Source organism: Malania oleifera, unplaced genomic scaffold (genome assembly GCF_029873635.1).
Source record: "Malania oleifera isolate guangnan ecotype guangnan unplaced genomic scaffold, ASM2987363v1 ctg378, whole genome shotgun sequence".
Taxonomy (NCBI): domain Eukaryota; kingdom Viridiplantae; phylum Streptophyta; class Magnoliopsida; order Santalales; family Ximeniaceae; genus Malania; species Malania oleifera.
In genome coordinates, this window is record NW_026651917.1 from 26225 (window position 1) to 47768 (window position 21544).

Sequence of the window (21544 nt, forward strand, 5' to 3'; positions counted from 1 at the left end):
ACAAAGAATAACACTACGTGGCCCAAAGAGAGGGAGTGAGAGAGTTGTAGCCTTTTCATCATGTTGGAGGCTAGGGTTGGGAGACACTCGTGAAGGTGCATACTTTTTTGCACATGGAGAACCCCACCGAGAGTAGAACCATATCTACATCAATAGGAGATCGTGGAGATCCAAAGAAGTGTAAACCTGTAGGCTTAGCTCTTCTTCCTCATTGATTTTCCAAGCCAAAGAAACCTTGTGTTAAATTCCACAAGGCAGACATTCTCTAAATCCATTTTAGTTTTTATGTTTACATATTTCTTCACATGATTCATTGAATTTTTTTCTTGGTTATTCAGGTTTTTGTAAACATGCATGGATGCCCATGATCTCCTGTTGGATTTAACTAGTCTTTTAAAACCAAATACTACGTCTATTATAAGCAACTCACTCCACTCCATTTTTGTTGTTGGACGTTGATAAGGGTACACAAGGAACTTTGTTTGATGACACAAAACTGGCAAACGAATGGTGAGGGCGGTAAGGGGTTGAACAATAAAAGGATGTGTAAAGACTCGAAAAATTTATTTATGGAAAATAATAAATGAAAGAGAAGGAAAAGGAAAAAAGGGGATCAGCAGGGGTTCATCGACGAATCAATAGTCTTCGTTGACGAATGTCCCTATAGGTCTTATTAACGAAGTACACGTGTCTCGTTGACGAGAAGATACCCGAGAGTTAAGGAAATTCAGGGAAGGTTCGTCGACAAACCAGTCTCCTCATCAACGAAGTGTCTTCATGGGTTCGTTGACGAATCACTTTATTTCATCGACAAATGCTAGCCTATAAATAGACCCTAAGTCATTTTCAGCATAATTTCTCTCATTCTTTCTCTCTTTCTCTCTCTCTCTCTCATGAGGGTTTCAGTCCTCCTTCTTTCTCTCTTTGATTTCTACTCCATTTTAGCCTGAATCAATGATCAGAAGAAACCACGAGGTTCGTGTGAAGATTCTCTATAACTTAACCGTAGCAGATTTTCAATTTGGCATTACAGGGCACCATCCCAAAATCAGGGTAAGTGAAGTATTTTAGGGTTTAATGGGCTATTTGAAATATTCGAAACCTAGGAAGTGCTAAATGAGAATTGTTCTGGGAAATGAGTTGATTAATTTGGGGAAACATGAATTTCAGGATTTTGAGCTATGAACGCCGTGGAGCATAGGATGGGTGTTAGTGGACCTCTTAGTAAGCCAAGTAAGGGGAATAAATTATAGAAGTATTTTAGAAATGATGGGTTGAATAAATATGTGAAAATGGTGATATGATATTTTAACGGTATATATTATGATATGAATAACAAACGAAATTGTGTAGCATATGAGTTATATTGAGAACATGTTTGAAATTGGGTTGTGTGAACTTCATGATGAATTATGAGAATATGTGATAAACATATATTGAAATGTTTTTGTGCATAAAAGAATATAAGAGAAACCCAGTGATGTTTTTATACTGAACTGTAATGATAAGAGAATTGTTTTATTGAGAAACAATGAAAAGTGAAATATTTTTGGGAAATGATAAAATATGTAACATGGATATGTCTCCTAGAAAAATGATGGAACATGATATATATGTATAGAAATGATTTCTATGATAAATGTGGCAGTATGAAATAACGATATGTTTTAAACTGAGAAATGTTGAAATACATGAAATGAGAACCTATTAAGAACACTGAATTGGGAATATTGAAATGTGAATATGGAAATGTGAATATTGCAATGCGAATATTGTAATGTGAATATTGAAATGAGAATATGAAAATTTGAATGTTGGAATGTGGATACTGAAATGTGAATATTGCAACGCGAATATTGCAATGTGAATACTAAATTGTGAATAGAGAAATGTGAAAGTTGAAATGAGAATACTGGAATGCGAATGTGTAAATGTGAAAATGAAAACCCTGATGGATGGATTGTGATAAAAAGCACGGTACCGACGCTAGCAGATGATAAGTGCAACCACACGATCTCGTGGAGAGTGTGGCATGGCAGTCAAATGAGCCAGTGAGAAGGGTAGTTATCCCCTAGAGTCCGGACCAGGGTTAGGCAAGCCATTCGTACTATAGACGGGTATATGGATTGTTTATTTTTGTCTAATTGGGTAGGCCAACGGCAGTTTAGATCCAGTCTTCGGGCTGCACAGCCTCGACCATAGCGGGGAGCATGGTGTGGAGAATATCCTCAGGGTAGCCATGAGTTACAGATGCGCATGCATTGATTACCAAGGATACTCATGTGCTAGATAATGAAATGGAAATGAAAAAGAAAGAGTGTGAGTTTAATAACATAAATAAATAAGGCGAAGTAAAACTCTCCGCCTAAAGGCGTACTGAGTAAGGTGAATGCCTTGATAAGTATTAGTTCTAGTCGTACCCGAGTTAATCGGGCAGGGTTGCAAATGATATTAGAGCAGAGGGGAGCTACATGTATGGGTGTATTGTAACGACCTACTTATTTAACCATATTATTTTTCTTTTAATAATATCCACCTGGACCCATGGTATCAGGGGTACACTTGAAATACAATACCGATTCCTAAGCAGCAGGAAACGTAAAATCATATACATAACTAAATGTCCAACCAACACAATACCAGAGTTTACTACGACCGTCATATGAACACACACACACACACACATATATATATATATACACATCCAAAAATATCAAAATGAGTCTTAGAGCCGCCACGCAAAAATATGTCTGATCCTCGCAAAAGACTTACCCTTCAAAATAGGGTAACACAGTTAAATACTATCACTATGGAGCTTTATCCGCTCTCCTATCTAGGGCTCCTGAATTGTTTATATAATTTGGGGTGAGACACCTTTCAGTAAGGGAAAATAAACTAATATCAGTGTGTGGCAACATCAGTAATTTCGTGTTTTACATATAACAGTACAAAAACATATTTAGTGAAACTGTCTATATCATATATGGGAAAAACATATATAATCATAGCATGGTAAAACATACTGGATTACCATAAACATAATTCATCTCATATAATAATACGTAGAAAACATCCTGGATGGTTAGCTGGTTGGTGTCATGTCTTACCCCCACATGACTGGGTTGTGCGACCGAAAGGCAGGACCCGACAATGGCTGGCCGACCACTGCTGAATCAAAAGCAAAAGTCTGCAAGTACGATGGGTCTGCCTTTACTGGTCCGTACACCAGGGGCGCCAACACTATAATAAACCACATCGACTGCCAATCTCCCACTGCCCCGTATGGCAAGCTGCAGCACTAACATATCGTGATCGTGATCATATAGCTACGGTACCGTGCTTTGTGGAAGCCTAAACCAAGCCTATCACGAACTGCTCATTTTCCACACATTTTTTTTTTTATAAAATCAACATCATACATTCTAGCTCAACAGGTCACCATCCATTTGGACCCGTGGGTACCAAAGATATATCAGAATATATATAGTAGAAGCCTAAGCAGCAGAAAGCATATAATCATATACATCTCATCATAACATGCATTACAACGTACCGGAGTCACTATACCACTGTATTTCTTTATATATACATCCCAAAATTCATATCTAGGGACATTTCCCACAAAATCTAACTGTCTCTACAAAAACTTACCCTTCGCAAAGGGCAGATAAACAACACTAGCTCAGTGGGGCTTTTCCCTCTCTTCTATTTGGGGCTCCTGAAAAGTTTATAAGATTTAGGAGCCAGACACTTCTCAGTAAGGGAAATAAACTAATACCAGTGTGTGGCAACATGAGTATTCTGTGTTCTACATATATCATATATAACATATTCAGTACTGTTTATCAAATATGGGAAAACATATGTATATCAAAACATGGTAGAACATACTGCATTTCATAAGCATATCTCATCTCATATCATAATAATAATAACATAAAAACATTCCTGGTAGGTTAGCTAGCTGTTGTCATGTATTACCCCTACATGACTTGGTTGTGTGGCGTGAAGGCGGTACCTGACAATGGTTGGTCGACTACTACCAAGTCAAACATATAGTCTGTAAGTCCGATGGGTCTGCCAGACCTGGTTAGTACACCAAGGGCGATCACAGCACACTTCTTTAATAACCACATTGACCATCCAATCTCACACCACTCCGTACAACGGTATTAACACAAATATCATGATCACAAAGACCATGGACACATAGCAACGGTACCGTGCAAGTGCTAGCCTATACCAAGCCAATCAGGTTCTGATATTATATACATATACTAAAATCGTGATACATGGATATCTCATATCATTAATTTTCACATTAATCATATCATTTTGCATATATACGTATATCATGAAAATCATCGGCCCGTACGCCGGTAGTACGCATTTTATCATAGCTCGGCCCGTACGCCGGAAAATCATAGCACAGCCCGTACGCTGGCAAATCACAGTCAAATAGCACGGCCCGTACACTAGCAAATCATAGCACAGCCTGTACGCTGGCAAATCACATCCACATAGCACGACTCGGAAGCCGGCAAATCACACACAAAGCTCAGCCTGTATGCCGGCAAATCATATAAAATCCATATCATCCACATTCCCATAAAATAGTATTTTACAACATTTTTACTCATGCCACACAAATGGATTTTCACATATTCAACATACGATCATTTTCACAGTATTTTACAAATATAAATCATATATACAAATATATTTATTTTTCCTGAAACCAGATGCTATATATACATATACATGCATTTTCTCAAAATGAAACTAGTTTAGTTTATCCCCTCACCTGATTCCTAGAAAGCCCCTAATAAAATTGTCCCGCGCCCACAGGGTTCCTAACTCAACACCCTGAAAATGAAAACTCCCAATATTAAAATTTAGTATTTTCGTACGTACAACATTTTCTATAACTACCACTAAGTCAAATTCGGCTTAAAATCCTTACCTCAACTTAGGGATGATTTCCTACGTTCCCAATTCAACACCCCTGGAAATGAAAATTCCCAACATTAAACTTTGATATTTCTACGTGTATAACACTTTTCTCAACTATCCAAAGTCCAAATATTGAGTAGAAAGTCTTACCCTAGATTTGGGATGGTTTCTACCTTACTTTCATCGACGATCCGCTCCAGCAGATTTGGAGAGAACTTCCCCAGGAGCGTTTGTTGATCCGATGAAGATTTGGCCCGAAATCAATGAAAGCAAAGGAGGAACCGAAGGGGAGAGAGAGAGAGAGAGAGAGAGTTAGCTTCTTATAGAAGCTTAAAAATTCGGATTTTTGCTTTTATAGAACAGTATTCATCGACGAGCCATGTCCTTTGTCGACAATTCTTATTAATTTCGTTGACGAAATTTAGTCATTCGTCGACGAAATTCAATCGGCTCATATCCCCTTTCGGTATTTCTTCATCGACGAGTCCCCTGTATTCATCGACGAATTCTCCTCAGCCTTCGTCAACGAATCCCCTGTATTCATCAACGAAACCCTGCTGAACCCCTTTCTGTTACTTCCAAAGTTCAATTCACGTTCGTCGACGAAGTCAACTGCTTCCTTCTGTTTCCGGTTTCCATTTTCCCTTTCTTTATTATTTAAATACCATTTTTATTCAAGTCGTTACAAAGCCAATCAAGTTCTGATAACAATAACTGATTTCCAAATAGTGATACATGGCTATTTCATAATAATAATTGTCAAGTTAATATCATCATATCATTTTGCATAACATAATATGAAAATCCTCTGCCCTTACGCCGTCATTTTGTATTTTATAATTCACGGCTCGTATGCCGATATTACATATCATATAGAGGCCTCGGCCCGTACGCCGGTATGTCATATAAAAACCTCAACCCATATGCCGATATATGATATAAAAACCTAAGCCCGTACCCCGACATATCATATAAAAACTCTATATCATTTTAACATTTTTCTGGAAGCAGTGAACCATACTTATTTTATAAATATAATATTCCGTGGTAAATTTTACTCATGCCACAAAAAATAGGTATTATTCGTATTTAGATCATATCCTTATTTACAGCAGCATTTCCCAAACATAATACTACAATATACTTTTTTTCATGAAATTAAATGCTGTAAAATTATGCATATATTTCCATAAAAAACTGACTTAGTTTATCCCCTTACCTGACTTCCGAAAAGCCCCTCTAATACCTAGTCTTACACCCATAGGGTTCCCTATTCAACACCCTAAAAATAACATCTCTCATAACAAAATTTCAGTATTTCCTCGACTACTACATTTTCTACAACTATAGGAAAGTCAAACACTAAATAAAAAGCCTTACCCTGAGCTTGGGATGGAGTCTAAGCTAGCCCTACCAACGATCCTCTCTAGCAGACTTGAAGAAAACTTGCCCAGGACTATCGTACTAGCTTCAGATCGTCAATCCGACGAAGAATGGACCTAGAATTTTAGAGAGAAGGGAGAGAAACCAAAGAGGAGAAAGAAAATCTGGTTTTCTTGAATAATCTGCGCTGAAATCTGAGTTTAGGGCTATTTATAAACTAGTCTTTGTTGACGAGACACGTCACTTCGTCGACGAGGCCATGAAGGAAGTTCGTTGACGAATACCTATTCCTCGTCGACATAATTCAAAGCTGAATATAGCCTCTCGGTATCTTCTCATCGACGAGACACGTGTCACCATCGACGTTCCCCTCAAGCGTGTTCATTGAAGAACGCCTTGTGTTCGTCGACGAGACCCTGTTTAAATTCCAAATTCAATTCTTTTTTCTCTCCTTCTCCTATTATTAAAGTACGATAATTATCTGGCTCTCTACACTCTCCCCTCCTTATAAAAATTTCGTCCTCAAAATTTAGTATCCATATGATTCACCATCATTTGAAAACAAACAGTCTACTTATTTTATTACTTACCCTCACTTATGGTGGAGGAATACCGTGGTTACATTCAAAGTCCTAAGAGATTACATATACAAAATAAAAATTCTCCCAAAACCAAAAGACTACTTACTAAATAAACTACTACATATACCTGCAAAAGAAATATTAAACAATCACTTACACTTTCCCTGATTATATCTGAGCTTCACGGAACAATTGCATGTATTTCTGTTTATCCATTCCTCAAGTTCCCAAGAAGCTTCTTATATTGCGTGATTTCTCCACAAAACCTTTACTAGAGGAATCTTCTTATTATGTAATTCATGCTCTTTCCTGTCCAGAATCTGTACTGGTACCTCCTCATAAACTAATGAATCACTGAGCATTAATTCACCATAAATGATCACATACGAAGGGTCTGAGATGTATTTCCTTAACATGGAAATGTGAAATACGTCGTGTATCCTGGACAACATGGGTGTTAAAGTTAGCCTGTAGGCAACCAACGCCACTTTCTCTAAAATTTCAAACGGACCAATGAACCTAGGGCTAAATTTACCTTTATTTCCAAATCTCATAACCCCTTTTAACGGAGCCATTTTTAAAAATACATGGTCACCGATGTCAAACTCCAACTTCCTTCAGCAGTTATCTGTATAACTCTTCTGTCGACTTTGAGCTGCACTTATTTTATCTTTGATGAGTCGAACCTTATCATATGCTTGCTGTACTAACTCTGGCCCCACAACTCGCCGCTCATCATCCCAATATAAAGGAGAATGACATCTCCTACCATAGAGCGCCTCAAACAGTGTCATGCCAATGCTAGTTTGATAACTATTATTATACGCAAACTCCACCAGCGGCATAAACTGGGTCCAACTACCCCCAAAATCTAGCCCGCATGATTGAAGCATATCTTCTAATATCTATATCGTCTTCTCAGTTTGCCCGTCTGACTAAAGATGAAATGTTGTATTAAAAGATAACTGAGACCTTAGAGCTTCCTGCAAGCTCCTCCAAAATCATGACGTGAAAAGCAGGTCCCGATCTGACAATATAGATACTGGTACCCCATGAGAACGAAATATCTCTTGAATATAAATCTCTACCAAGCGGTTAAGGGAGTAGGTGATCTTGATAGGAAGGAAACGGGCGGTCTTAGTCAAATGGTCTACAATCAACCAAATGACATTCTGGCTATGCAATGTCGACGACAGCCCTAAAAAAAAATCCAAAGATATGTGAACCCATTTCCACTCTGGGATAAAAAGTGGCTGCAACTGGCCTGCCGGCCTCTGGTGCTCGGCTTTTACCTGCTGGCACGTCAAATACTGTACTACATATTTAACAATTTCTTTCTTCATACCACTCCGCTAATAAGACTCTCGCAGATCCCTATACATTTTCGTACTGTCGGGATTAACTGTGTACAAAGATCTGTGAGCCTTCTTTAAGATGGTCTTCCTGATATCAGCATCGATAGGAACACATAATCTAGAATAGAACCGCAAAATCCAGTCATCTGTGATACTAAACTCCTCTTTGTGGCCACCCTATACTTTGACTATTACCTCTACTAATTCTAGATCATCCTTCTAAGTAGCTTTAATCCTTTCCTGCAGAGTGGGTACACCACTAAACTGGCAATACGTGTCTGAGGATCACTCTGAACCAACTCTATGGCGAGTCTCTTTAGATTCATCATGATCAGATTCTGAATCTCCATAGCTACTAGCGCTGGTCCAACAGACTTCCTGCTCAACGCATCACTACCACGTTTTCCTTGGTGGTAACTAATGGTACAATCAAAATATTTAATAAGCTCCAACCACCTTCTCTACCTCATGTGCAGTTCCGTCTGAGTGGAAAAGTACTTTAGACTCTTATGGTCGGAGAAGAGTTTACATCGCTTGCCATACAGGTAATGCCTCCAAATCTTCAATGCATGTACTACTGCAGCCAACTCAAGATCATGGGTAGGGTAGTTCTTTTCATACTCTTTCAACTACTTGGAAGCATACACTACCACCCTACCATGTTGCATCAATACACAGTAAAGTCCATTCAAGGACGCATCACTCTAGATAACATAACCCTCGCCCCCCGACAGGATGATCAGCACTGGTGCCATGACAAGCATCTGCTTCGATTCCTGAAAACTCTGCTCACAGTTATCGTCCCATTCAAATATAGTATTCTTTCTAGTTAATCATGTTAGAGGTCCTGATAACACTAAGAATCCTTTAACAAAACGACGGTAATACCCAGCTAGCCCCAAGAAACTCCTAATCTTTTGGACGTTCCTCAGTCTAGACCAATTCACTACCGCGTCAATTTTACCAGGATCCACAGAAATTCCATCTCTTGAGATAACATGCCCAAAAAACACAACTTTCTTAAGCCAAAATTCACATTTTCTGAACTTGGCGTATAACTTCTTTTCCCAAAGCATCTGTAAAACCTACCTCAAATGCGTCTCATGCTCCTCATAGCTCCTTGAACAGACCAATACATCATCAATAAAAACAACAAACTGGTCTAAATATTGGTGAAAAACTCTATTCATCAAGTCCATAAATACAGCAGGAGCATTCGTCAGACCAAACGACATAACGAGAAATTCATAATGCCCATATCTGGTCCTTAAAGTTGTCTTCGAGACGTCTTCTGCTTTCACTTTCACTCGATGATAGCCTGATCTGAGGTTAATCTTAGAATACACTCATGTACTCTGGAGCTAGTCAAATAATTCATCTATTCGGGGTAGAGGATACTTATTCTTGATTGTCACTTTATTAATTTCCTTATAATCTATACACATCCTCATGATCCCATCTTTCTTCTTCATAAATAGAACTGGAGCTGCCCATACACTAGGTTGTATCAAACCTTTATCAAGCAAATCTTGCAACTGATTCTTTAATTCTGCCAACTCTACTGGCGCCATTCGGTAAGGTGCTTTAGAGATTGACACTGTACCTGAAAGCAGATCAATAGTAAAATCTATCTCTCGATCAAGTGGCAAGTCTAGTAACTCATTTGGAAAAACATCCGTAAACTCCTTTCCTACTGGCGTAGTAGTGAGCTTCAATTCATTCCCCGTCATTTCCTTCACAAAGGTCATGAATTCCTGACAACCACTTAGGAGCAGTCTACTCGCCTGAATAGCTGAAACTAACTGGGGCGGGGATTGCACTCGCGACCCTATAAACTTAAATTCTGTTTTCCCCAGAGGTATGAATATTGCTTCTTTCAAACGACAGTCTATGCTAGCGTAATTGGCTGCCAACCAGTCCATACCAAATATTACATCGAACGCATGCATGCCTAACACTATTATATCAGCAGACAAAATTTTCCCTTGAATATCAACTAGACAACCCCAGAATACCCTACTACACCTTATTGTTGACCCGATTCGTGTAGTTACTAATAATTCAGTGTCTAACAACTATGTTTCTGCCCCACACAATTTCATACATCCCATAGACAAAAACGAGTGTGCGGCTCCTGAATCAAACAATACAGTAACTTTAAAGGAAAGCATGCCAACCATACCTATCACCACGTCGTCGGTTGTCTCAGCATCACCCGGTGCCAAAGCGAAAAACTCTGGCTAGAGCCGTATTCCTCTGTTGGCCTCCATGTGGCACTTGATAACCTCCTCGGTATGGCCTGGGAGCAAGAGCAACATATGGTGGTGTAGGGCAATCTCGCACCAAATGTCTCTATCTACCGCAACGATAGCAAACAACTCTCTCTACTCGACACTCTCCCTAGTGTCTCCTAACACAAGTCAGACAAACAGGAGAATTCTACACCATATAAACCTCACGAACCCTAGTCTCCTGCCTCCGACCTCTTCCATAGTTTCCTTTCCTCCACTGACCTTGCCTAGGACCCTACTGGTAGCCTAAAGGCGTATATTTCTTCTTTTGTCCTTGTTCCTATGCGTCTATATGCTCACTAACCTCTACCAAGGCTATTTTGTCGACTAACTTAGTAAAGTCCTGTATCTTTAGCCCTACCACCTGCTTGTATATGCCTCGCCTCAATCCTCTTTCAAACTGTCTCGCTTTCTTTACCTCATCAAGAACAATATACGGAGTGAAGCGAGAAAACACTATAAACCGTGTCGCATACTACTAGACCGACAACTGTCCTTACTTAAAATTCAGGAACTCTTCCACTTTAGCTTCCCTGATAGTAGCTGGAAAAAATTTGTCAAAGAATAATTCTTTAAATCGGTCCCATGTCATAGCTATCGATGTTGTCCTCTGCTGTTCCATAAGTTTCACAGTAGTCCACCACCTTTCGGCCTCCCTTGTTAGTTTATAGGTGGTGAAAAGGACCCTATGTTCCTCCGTACACTATAATACGGCCAAGATTTTCTCAATCTCCTCCATCCAATTCTCAGCGGTTGCAGGATCAACTCCTCTTGAAAAAGGCAGAGGATTCATTTTGGTAAACTTCTCTATCATGCACCCATGGCCTGCAGATGGGCCTCCCTACTCTCGGGAGCTCCTAGCGATCTCGACCATAACCTGCTGAGCCACACTGCATAATACCGCATCAAAATCAGCCCCGCCTGCACTCGAGGGCCCTACTCCATCACTACCGCTAGCATGGGCACTACCTTCTCCTAGGTCCATCCTAAAAAACAATAAACGTAACTTAAACACCCTATCCTTATAATTTACTCGCCTAACATAATTCCTTATCTTAGCATCCTCGGCTTATTTCTAGCTCTAGTCCTACATTCTAGGAACACAACTCGACAATAGTTTACCATAGTTTTCCTAAAATCATCACTCCAGGAAAAACACAAATACCACCATGGAAGTCCTGCCTCTAGACTGTAGAACAAACCCTTAAATCCTTTTCCCATACTTTGGTATCGTTTCCGCTGTACTCTAAAATCTACAAAACCTAGAAACCTAGGCTCTGATACCAAACTGTAACACCCTACTTATTTAACCATATTATTTTTTTTTTTATAATATCCACCTTGACCCATGGTATCAGGGGTACACTTGAAATACAATATCGATTCCTAAGCAACAGGAAACGTAAAATCATATACATAACAAAATGTCCAACCAACACAATACCAAAGTTTACTACGACCATCATATGAACATATATATATATACACTTCCAAAAATATCAAAATGAGTCCTAGGGCTGCCACCCATAAATCTATCTGATCCTAGCAAAAGACTTACCCTTCAAAACAGGGTAGCACAGTTGAATACTATCACTGCGAAGCTTTATCCACTCTCCTATCTGGGGCTCCTGAAATGTTTATATAATTTGGGGTGAGACACCTCTTAGTAAGGGAAAATAAACTAATATCAGTGTGTGGCAACATGAGTAATTTCGTGTTTTACGTATAATAGTACATAAACATATTTAGTGAAACTGTCTGTATCATATCTCGGAAAAACATATATAATTATAATATGGTAAAACATACTGGATTTCCATAGACATAATTCATCTCATATAATAATACGTAGAAAACATCCTGGATGGTTAGTTAGCTGGTGTCATGTCTTACCCCCACATAACTGGGTTATGCGGCCCGAAGGCGGGACCCGACAATGGCTGGCCGACCACTGCCGAATCAAAAGCAAAAGTATGTACGTATGATGGGTTTGCCTCTACTAGTCCGTACACCAGGAGCACCAACACTACAATAAACCACATCAACTACCAATATCTCACTGTCCTGTACGGCAAGAGGTAGCACTAACATATCATGATCATGATCATATAGCTACGGTACCATGCTTCATGAAAGCCTAAACCAAGCCAATTAGGTTCTGATAACATATAACTGATTTCAAACTAGTGATACCTGGTTATTTCTTAATAATAATTGTCAAGTTAATATCATCATATCATTTTGCGTAACATAATGTGAAAATCTTCGACCCTTACGCCAGCATTTTGTATTTTATAATTCTCAGCCCGTACGCTGATATATCGTATTAAAACGTCGGCCCGTATGCCGACATATCATATAAAAACCTCAGCCCGTAGGCCGACATATCATATAAAAACTCTATATCATTTTAACATTTTCTTGGAAGCAGTGAACCATACTTATTTTATAAACATAATATTCCATGGTAAATTTTACTCATGCCACACAAAATAGGTATTATTCATATTTAGATCATATCCTTATTTACTTTAGCATTTCAAACATAATACTACAATATACTTTTTCTCCTGAAATTAAATGCTGTAAAATTATACATATATTTTCATAAAAAGACTGACTTAGTTTATCCCCTTACCTGACTTCCGAAAAGCCCCTCTAATACCTAGTCTTACACCCACAGGGTTCCTCATTTAACATCCTAAAAATAACATCTCCCAGAACAAAATTTCAGTATTTCTCTCGACTACTACATTTTTTACAATTGTAGGAAAGTCAAACACTAAATAAAAAGCCTTACCCTAAGCTTGGGATGGAGTCCAAGCTAGCCCTACCAACAATCCTTTTCAGCAGACTTGAAGAGAACTTCCCCAGGAGTGTCATGGCGGCTTCAAGTCATCGATCTGACGAAGAATGGACCTAGAATTTTAAAGAGAAGGGGGAGAAATCGAAGAGGAGAAAAAAAAATGGTTTTCTTGAATAATATGCTCTGAAATCCGAGTTTAGGGCTATTTATAAACTAGTCTTTGTCAACGAGACACGTCACTTTGTCGACGAGGCCACGAAGGAAGTTCGTTGATGAATACCTATTCCTTGTCGACGAAATTCAATGCTGAATATAGCCTCTTGGTATTTTCTCATCGACGAGACACATGTCACTGTCGACGATCCCCTCAAGCGTGTTCGTTGAAGAACGCCCTGTGTTCGTCGACGAGACCCTGTTTAAATTCCAAATTCAATTCTTTTTTCTCTCCTTCTCCTATTATTAAATTACGATAATTATTTGGGTCTCTACGTATGTAACCTCCCTTATCCTCGGGAATCTTCGTTGATAAACATCGGTTGCCCGTGAATGAATTTAAAAATGGAATTAAAGCTTATAAAATCATGTGTTTTATATTTATATGAGTATGAACACATATTGGTATATTTTCTTAGAGTATATACACACTTCAAATTAGTATTTTATGATATGACTAAACTCGTATTGCCACACATTGTAAATAATTTATTCCGTCTTACTGAGAGTTGTCTCACCCAAGTATGTAATATTTCAAGAAATAGTGTCAAACCGGGAGATAGAGCTTCGAGATAGAGGGGACTCGACACCCTGTTAGACAAGGTGAGTGTTGAGTTAGGGATGTATGGTTTTCCTAGAGTTTTGGTTGATTTTTGGGAATGTGTTAGATATGTATTTGTATTCTAAATGGTTATAAATATTGGCTTCCGCTGTTAGGACTGTTTGTATGACTATTTACCCAGAACCCACTTCGGGTTACGTTATGCTTAATGGTATTAGAGTTTTTGACGTGGCTAAAGTTTGATTAATATTTATTATTTATTGAAAAAAAATGGTATAAAAATCGGGACGTCATAGTTTGGTATCAGAGCCTAGGTTGCTAAGTTCTGCAGACTTTAGTAAACTGCGGAATAAAATACCAGAGTATAGGAAGGGATTTGTGAGGAGAATAGGAGATGTGCAGGTTGAGATATGAGTTTGTTTGAGAAGGTTATAGGCTTCTAGGCCTAGAATTTTACAGAGGTAGTGGATAGAGTTGCAGTGATTGAGAATGTCCTGCAGAAAGGCGCTGCAGCACAGAACCAGGGAAAGAGGCTCGTGCCTCTAGATTTTCAGGTAGGGTCCAGCCGAGGACCTTGGAGGAGGCAGGATAAAAGAGGAGGATAGAGACAAGGAGTGGGAGATTAGGCATTACATGGTAGACAGATGCCCCCTCTATGTCCTATATGCTACCGGAGACAGATTGTTTATTATCGATGCCATTAGCTTGGGTATATGGCGAGAGACTGTCGAGCACCGTCAGGTGTCACGCCTATTCCTAAACCATACAGAGGAGGTTACCAGGCACCTCAAGGTGGACAGTAGAGGAATACCGCCCCGGTACGAGTTTAAGCGCTGACACTAGGAGATGCGGAGGTGGTAGGAGATGTCGTGACTTGTACAGTTTCAATACTGTCATATAAAGCTACTGCCTTGTTTGATTTAGGGGTGACTCATTCTTTTACTGCTTGGGAATTTGTTAAATTTTGTGGGATAGAAACTCAGCAATTAGACATTAGTTTATCCATTTCTACACTGACTAGGATAGTAGTATTGTGTAGAAAGGTACTTAGGAACTTTTCAGTCCATATTCAGAGGAGGTATTTACCAGTTAATTTGGTGGTTTTAGATATGCATGGGTTCGAGGTGATTCTAGGGATGGATTGGCTAGTTGCCCACTACGCTAGTATTGTCTGTTATCAGAGAAAGGTAGTATTTAGACCTGCTGATTACGCGCTTAAATTGTATAATTAGGTGTTTTGATTTATGCATTAAGAATTATATTTTCAATTAAATACCAAATTATTATCAATAATTAACATTGTGTCCTATTTATAATATTTTGATTTTATTGATTAATTTATGAATTTTTGGTATTTTTTATCGTATGGCAATTATTGGAAGCTAAAAGCGACAATATTTTGTATTCTAACCTTAACTTTCTCATCCAAACTCAGATCGAGATGATTAAAAATTCAAGGGAAAGTTGAGGAAGAGCTCTACAACTTTTGTGTTTCAATCTATGAGAGATACGGGCTTTAGGATGGTCAAACTTAAGGATGTGCACTGGGAAGCAAAGAGAGGGAAAAAAGAAAAAAAAAATGAGAAAAAAAATAAAATAAAAATAAAAATAAAATGTGATTTGGCCTGGCCTTGCAGCCGGGTCCTCGTGTGGCACTGGGTAGGGCTCCCCCAAGGGGGGCTTTAAATTTCTTTTTTTTTCTTTCCCCTGGTAGCAGTCCCCTCTTCATTCTTCCCATCATTCTCCTTTCTCTCCTCTTTCGGTTTTCCATTCTCTTGAGCCTTCTCTCTTCTTTTCCCTTTCTCTCCTCTCTTCTCTTGTCTCAAACTCCCTACCTCCTCCTTGCTGCTGCTGTTGCCAACCTACACCCGAGCTCCTCCTTGCCTTGTTGCTAATGCCTCTCCCTGCTCCTTCGCTGCCCCTACACTGCAACTCCTTCTCCCTACTGTAGTTGCTACTGCAGGTGGCTGCCAAGGACCTGAAACACTCATCCCTTGTTATTTGCAAGCCTAAAAACCCAAAGTTGCTGCTTTCCCCTATTGCTACCATCCAAGGATCTGAGGAAGCTTCCACCTTTGCTGCTGCCACCACCAATCTGAGTCTTCTTTATCTTTTCTTTCTTCTCTTTTCTTTTAGTTTTCTTTTGCCATTACCTTTAAAGATTTGAATACTTGTTATTTTTTTTATTAGAAATTTACTAAAAGTTTTAATTTTTAAAATTTTGTTTGGGTGTTATCATTAAAATTTATTTCTTTCCTTTGTCTCTTAATTTTTATTAGTATTAGATTTAATTTTGTTTGGGTTTTATCATTAAAATTTATTTCTTTCCTTTGTCTCTTAATTATTGTTAGCATTAGATTTAATTTTTTTGCTTGAGTTAATTTTTACTTTATCAAAGTTCGGTTTTGTTCATAAAATAAATAAATAAAATATATAAAAAAAAAAATCTTCCTTAGGACTTAAATTAGTTGTCTTCTTTAAAACTAAATTTTATTGGATTCTATTTAGATTTAGCTCGTTTAATTAAAGTCTGAATTTTTGTTATCCATTAATCCATTCCATTTATTATATTTTCTAATTATTTTAAATTTTCGGGTGGTTACATATGGAGTGTGAATTTCTTTATAAGTTGTGTCCCTTAGAGAGAGAACTCAATTTTTCTTCAGTTTATGTAGAAGGGTGGCAAGACTTTTCGAGTTTGCTGGGAGAGCTTCAAGGATCTGCTAGCACTTGTCCACATCACGGGTTTGAATTATTGAGGCTAGTAAATTATTTTTATATTGCTCTTATTCCTGATTGCAAACAATTTGTCCAAACTATGTGCAATAAAGAACTCTTCAGGAAGGAACCGGATTAGGCACTATCATTCTTTTATTACTTAGCTGAAAGTGTCCGACAATAGAATACACAATACGATCAGGCATCCATGGAAGTAAAACCTATCAGCACAATCAGTGGTGGAAGTAAATAAAAGCCAACATATTATCCAGATGTTCCTCCGCCTCAGTATCAGCCAAAACAAATCTATCAAAGCTACGCACTTCCAGAATTTCAACCTAATGAAGCTCCTGTTTCACCAACGACATCTTTTGAGGATGCATGGCATTGGTGGCTAATACACTTTAGGAATATATGCAAATTAATACTCAGACCATGAATGAATTTCGGGACACCATTAATGAGTTGAGCATGCAGTTTAATATCTTAGAAAAAAGGGAATTTTCGATAGAACCTGAGCCTAATTCTCAAGAATATCAGCACTAATAGCAACAAATACATAATGTTTCTCTTGAGACAGCGGAGGCCATTATTACTTTGGGAAGTGGAGAAGAAGTTCCCTAACCTGAGATACTCATTGACAGATGAGCAGTTGTCCCAACACCTGAAGTTACGAGTGAGACAGATGAAGTCAAAGAAAAATCAGAGGAAGCGAGCCTAGAAGTGAAGAAGTTAGTTAATGAGAAGACCGAGACTAGTAAGGAGTACCAACCCATGGTACCTTACCCTTGGAGATTGACAGCCGTGGAACCATCACTCCCTACTGGATTAAATGTCACAAAGTGCAACGCTAAAGCAAATTCCCGTAGTGGTACGGTGATGGGTACACTCGATAAAAAGCGTGAGCAGAATGGTGAACGTTTAATTTTTAAGGAACCACGTAAAAATCTTAATGTTGATGCTTCTAAAGAACCAAAGGTAACTGCTCTGACAACTTTACCTCAAAGACCGGTTCTTAAAAAAGTAAATTTCATGAAAAATATGCTAAATAAAGATCCTTTGTTTTTAAAACAAGGAAGGCAGTCAGGACATATTTTGTCTGGTACCTTAGAACGTATTGATTTATTTGAGGCTAACTTTTGTGTAGGTAATAAGACTGATTCATTGTGGTGACACAAATTTGGAGACTCTCCATTTCAATTTATAGACCTGCACCCACCAGATGAAATTCCTCTAGAGCCTCTGCTACACAAACTGTGATGTTTTTCTTTCGCTTCTTTTCATTTTGTTTTACCTTACTTTATTTTTAATTTTTTTTTTCAGGTACATTTTTCTGTAGTTTTAATTTTTATTTTTCATTACTTCTCCACCTAGGTACGCTTTACTTCTCTCGTGCACATCTTTTCTATTTCCCCTATGCTTTCACTTTAAGGACAATGTTCCACTTTAGTTGGGGGGGGGGGCGAGAATTTACATGTGACACTGTGCACATCCACTTGTTTAGTTTTGTATTAATTAATTAAAAAGAAGAAGAAAGAAAGAAATAAAGAAAGGGTATTGAGGATAGATGATTATGCCATGATTAACACTGACGTATACCTTCACATACTTGCATATAACCTAAGAATTACACACTTGAGTCATTTATGGGTAGTTTCTCTTTATATGACTTTGTAACTCCTTGAAGGTTGATTGGTAGTTCATTCATGTTAATTTCGTTTTATAAACTTTTATATTTACATGGTATCTCATGAGGCTGAATAGACACATTCACTTGACTCATTGCACTTAGGGTTCCTTGTGAGCACTGAGTGAACACCCATGACCACTATGACACCTTGTGAGGTATCCTTGAGCTATTTATCGTTGTTGAGCGTTAACATCAAATAAGAGTTCATGAAACTCAATTCTCTTTTCTTCTGGACGATTCTTTGTACACTAGTCTTTATTTTTGACTTGCTAGCCTAGAGGTGGTGTCTAGTGGGGAGATAGAATCCTAGGTCTTGTAGTCTACTCAAGATGTGAAGGCTAAGCCATCCCTAGAGATAGACTTACTTCATGGACTACTATTCAAGCTTAATTCCCATTGGTGGTATGAAGACAATAAAATAAGTGTAATGATTGTCCTAATTGACAATGAAAATACAGAAATTGAGAAATAGGCAGAAGAAAGAATAAGAAAAATAGAAATGCACATGAAATGAAAGGCTAATACCTGCTCCATACAAATACCACCAAAATTCAGAAACACAACACATGTTCTCTGTGTATGATGACTCTTCAACCACTTAATGCTTTTGATGTGTTCGCGCCTAGTTTGTGAATGAGTTGATCTAGGGTAGTCTTCGTTGGATGTGGTGAGTAGGTGAGAAGATGTTAGGCTGAAGGACCCGACACCTCACAAATAGGTTAGATCCTTTTCAGACTAGTCCACTCCATACATTTAGCATTTGGTCCTTGCAATATGTGGGATGTTTGATCGCAACACTCCTCCTCATATATGATGAGTGAACCCATCCTTTTCAAGTGTTTTTGAAGGTATACCAGTTAGGCCGAGTCAAAACGATCGTTTTGTAGGTGTCCATGGATACCCTGGGCGTAACGAGTCATACACATTTCACATACCTCAAGATTTTGCTTGTTTATACTCGAATTTATTTTACTACATTAACTTTGAATTGTATTTCTAGTTAACTTTATGTTAGTATATTATTCTTAACGTCTATATAATGATAAAACCTGCATGAATGACTTGTTTCGAAATTGCATGAATTGTATGAGCTTGTGTGTAAAATTGTGATATTCCTGTATGTGAAATGGTATGATTGTATTGCATGTGCATGCATTTAATATTCATTGGAATTGGTGTTTGTGGGTGTCGCCCTGATAACCCTCACAAGACTATAAATCTTCCACTAGGATCAACCTAAGGGTTTAAAGTCATGTTGCATTTGGTAAATGCAACCGTGTTTCCTGCGAAAGAGGAGGCAGGTAGGATTTGGTAGTTTTCTTAGTTTTTTTTTTATTTGCTAGGGACTAGCAAAACATTAGTTGAGGGGTGTGATTATGCGCTTAAATTGCGTAATTAAGTGTTTTAATTCATACATTAAGAATTATATTTGTAATTAGATGCCTACTTATTCTCAATAATTTAACATTGTGTCCTATTTATAATATTTGGGTTTTGTTGAGTAATTTATGAATTTTTTGTATTTTTTTATCGGAGGGCAATTATTGGAATATAAAAGCAACACTATTTCATATTCTGGGCGCAACTTTCTCATCCAAGCTCTGATTGAAATGATTCAAAATTTTAGGGAAAACTGAGGAAGAGCTCTACAACTTTTATCTGTTGGTCTTTGAGAGATACAGGCACTAGGATGGTCAAACTTGGGCATGTTCACTTGGGAACAAAAAGAAGGAAAAAAGAAGAAACAAGAAAAGAAAAGAAAAGAAAATAGTAATAATAATAAAGTGATTTGACCTGGCCATGCAGCCGGGTCCTCGTGTGGTGCTGGGTAGGGCTTCCCAAAAGGGAGCTTTAAATATATTTATTTTTTTCTTTCTTATAGCAGCAATCCCCTCTTCATTCTTCCCTTCACTCTCCCTTGTCTCCTCTTTTGGTTTTCCATTCTCTTGAGCCTTCTCTCTTCTTTTTTCTTTCTCTCCTCTTTTTCTTTCTCTCCTCTCTAACTCTTTGCCAACCCACACTTGCCTTGCTCCTTCGCTACCCCTGTACTGCAACACCTCCTCCCTGCTGTAGTTGTTGCTGTGTGTGGCTACCAAGGACCCAAAAGACTCCTCCTTTGTTGTTTGCAAGCCCAAAAACCCAAAGTTTCTGCTTTCCCCTGTTGCTACCAACCATGGATCCGAGGAAGCTTCCACCTTTGCTGCTGCCACAACCAATCTGAGTCTTCTTTATCTTTTCTTTCTTCTCTTTTCTTTCAGTTTTCTTTTGTCATTACCTTTAAATATTTGAATTCTGGTTATTTTTTTGGTAGAAATTTACTTAAATTTTTAATTTTAAAAATTTTATTTGGGTGTTATCATGAAAATTTATTCCTTTCCTTTGTCTCTGAATTATTGTTAGCATTAGATTTAATTTTTTTGCTTGAGTTAATTTTTACTTGATCAAAGTTCGGTTTGGTTATTAAAAAAAAGGAATAAAATACAAAAATAAAAAAATATCTTCTTTAGGACTTAAGTTAGTTGTCTTCTTTAAAATTAAATTTTATTGGGTTCAATTTGGATTAAGCTCGTTTAATTAAAATCTGAATTTTTGTTATCGTATTTAGTTATTGTGTGGTTGTTAAAGTCTTAATTTTGATTCAAGTTCTTGATTGTTTTGATTCAAGTTCTTGATTGTGTTAAAAATTTCATTTTTTCTTGTTTGAGATTATGTTCGATTGAGTTTTTTAATTTCATGCTTAAGTTTGTGCTTAAAGTTATCATTTTTAATCTTTTTCCAGAGTTCAACGCGTGTTTCAATTCTTGCTTGGCTATTAGACATAGGAATCCATTTCTCATTGTTAAATTTAGTTCTTGTTAGGATTAATAGTTTAAATTTCACGTTGCTTTAATTCGTCAAAAGAAATCTCAAACATCCCAAAAAAAACCCGAATATGAACTATGTTCAGTGACCCTTTTGTTTCTTATTTTCTGATTGAAATTACGTAAAATTG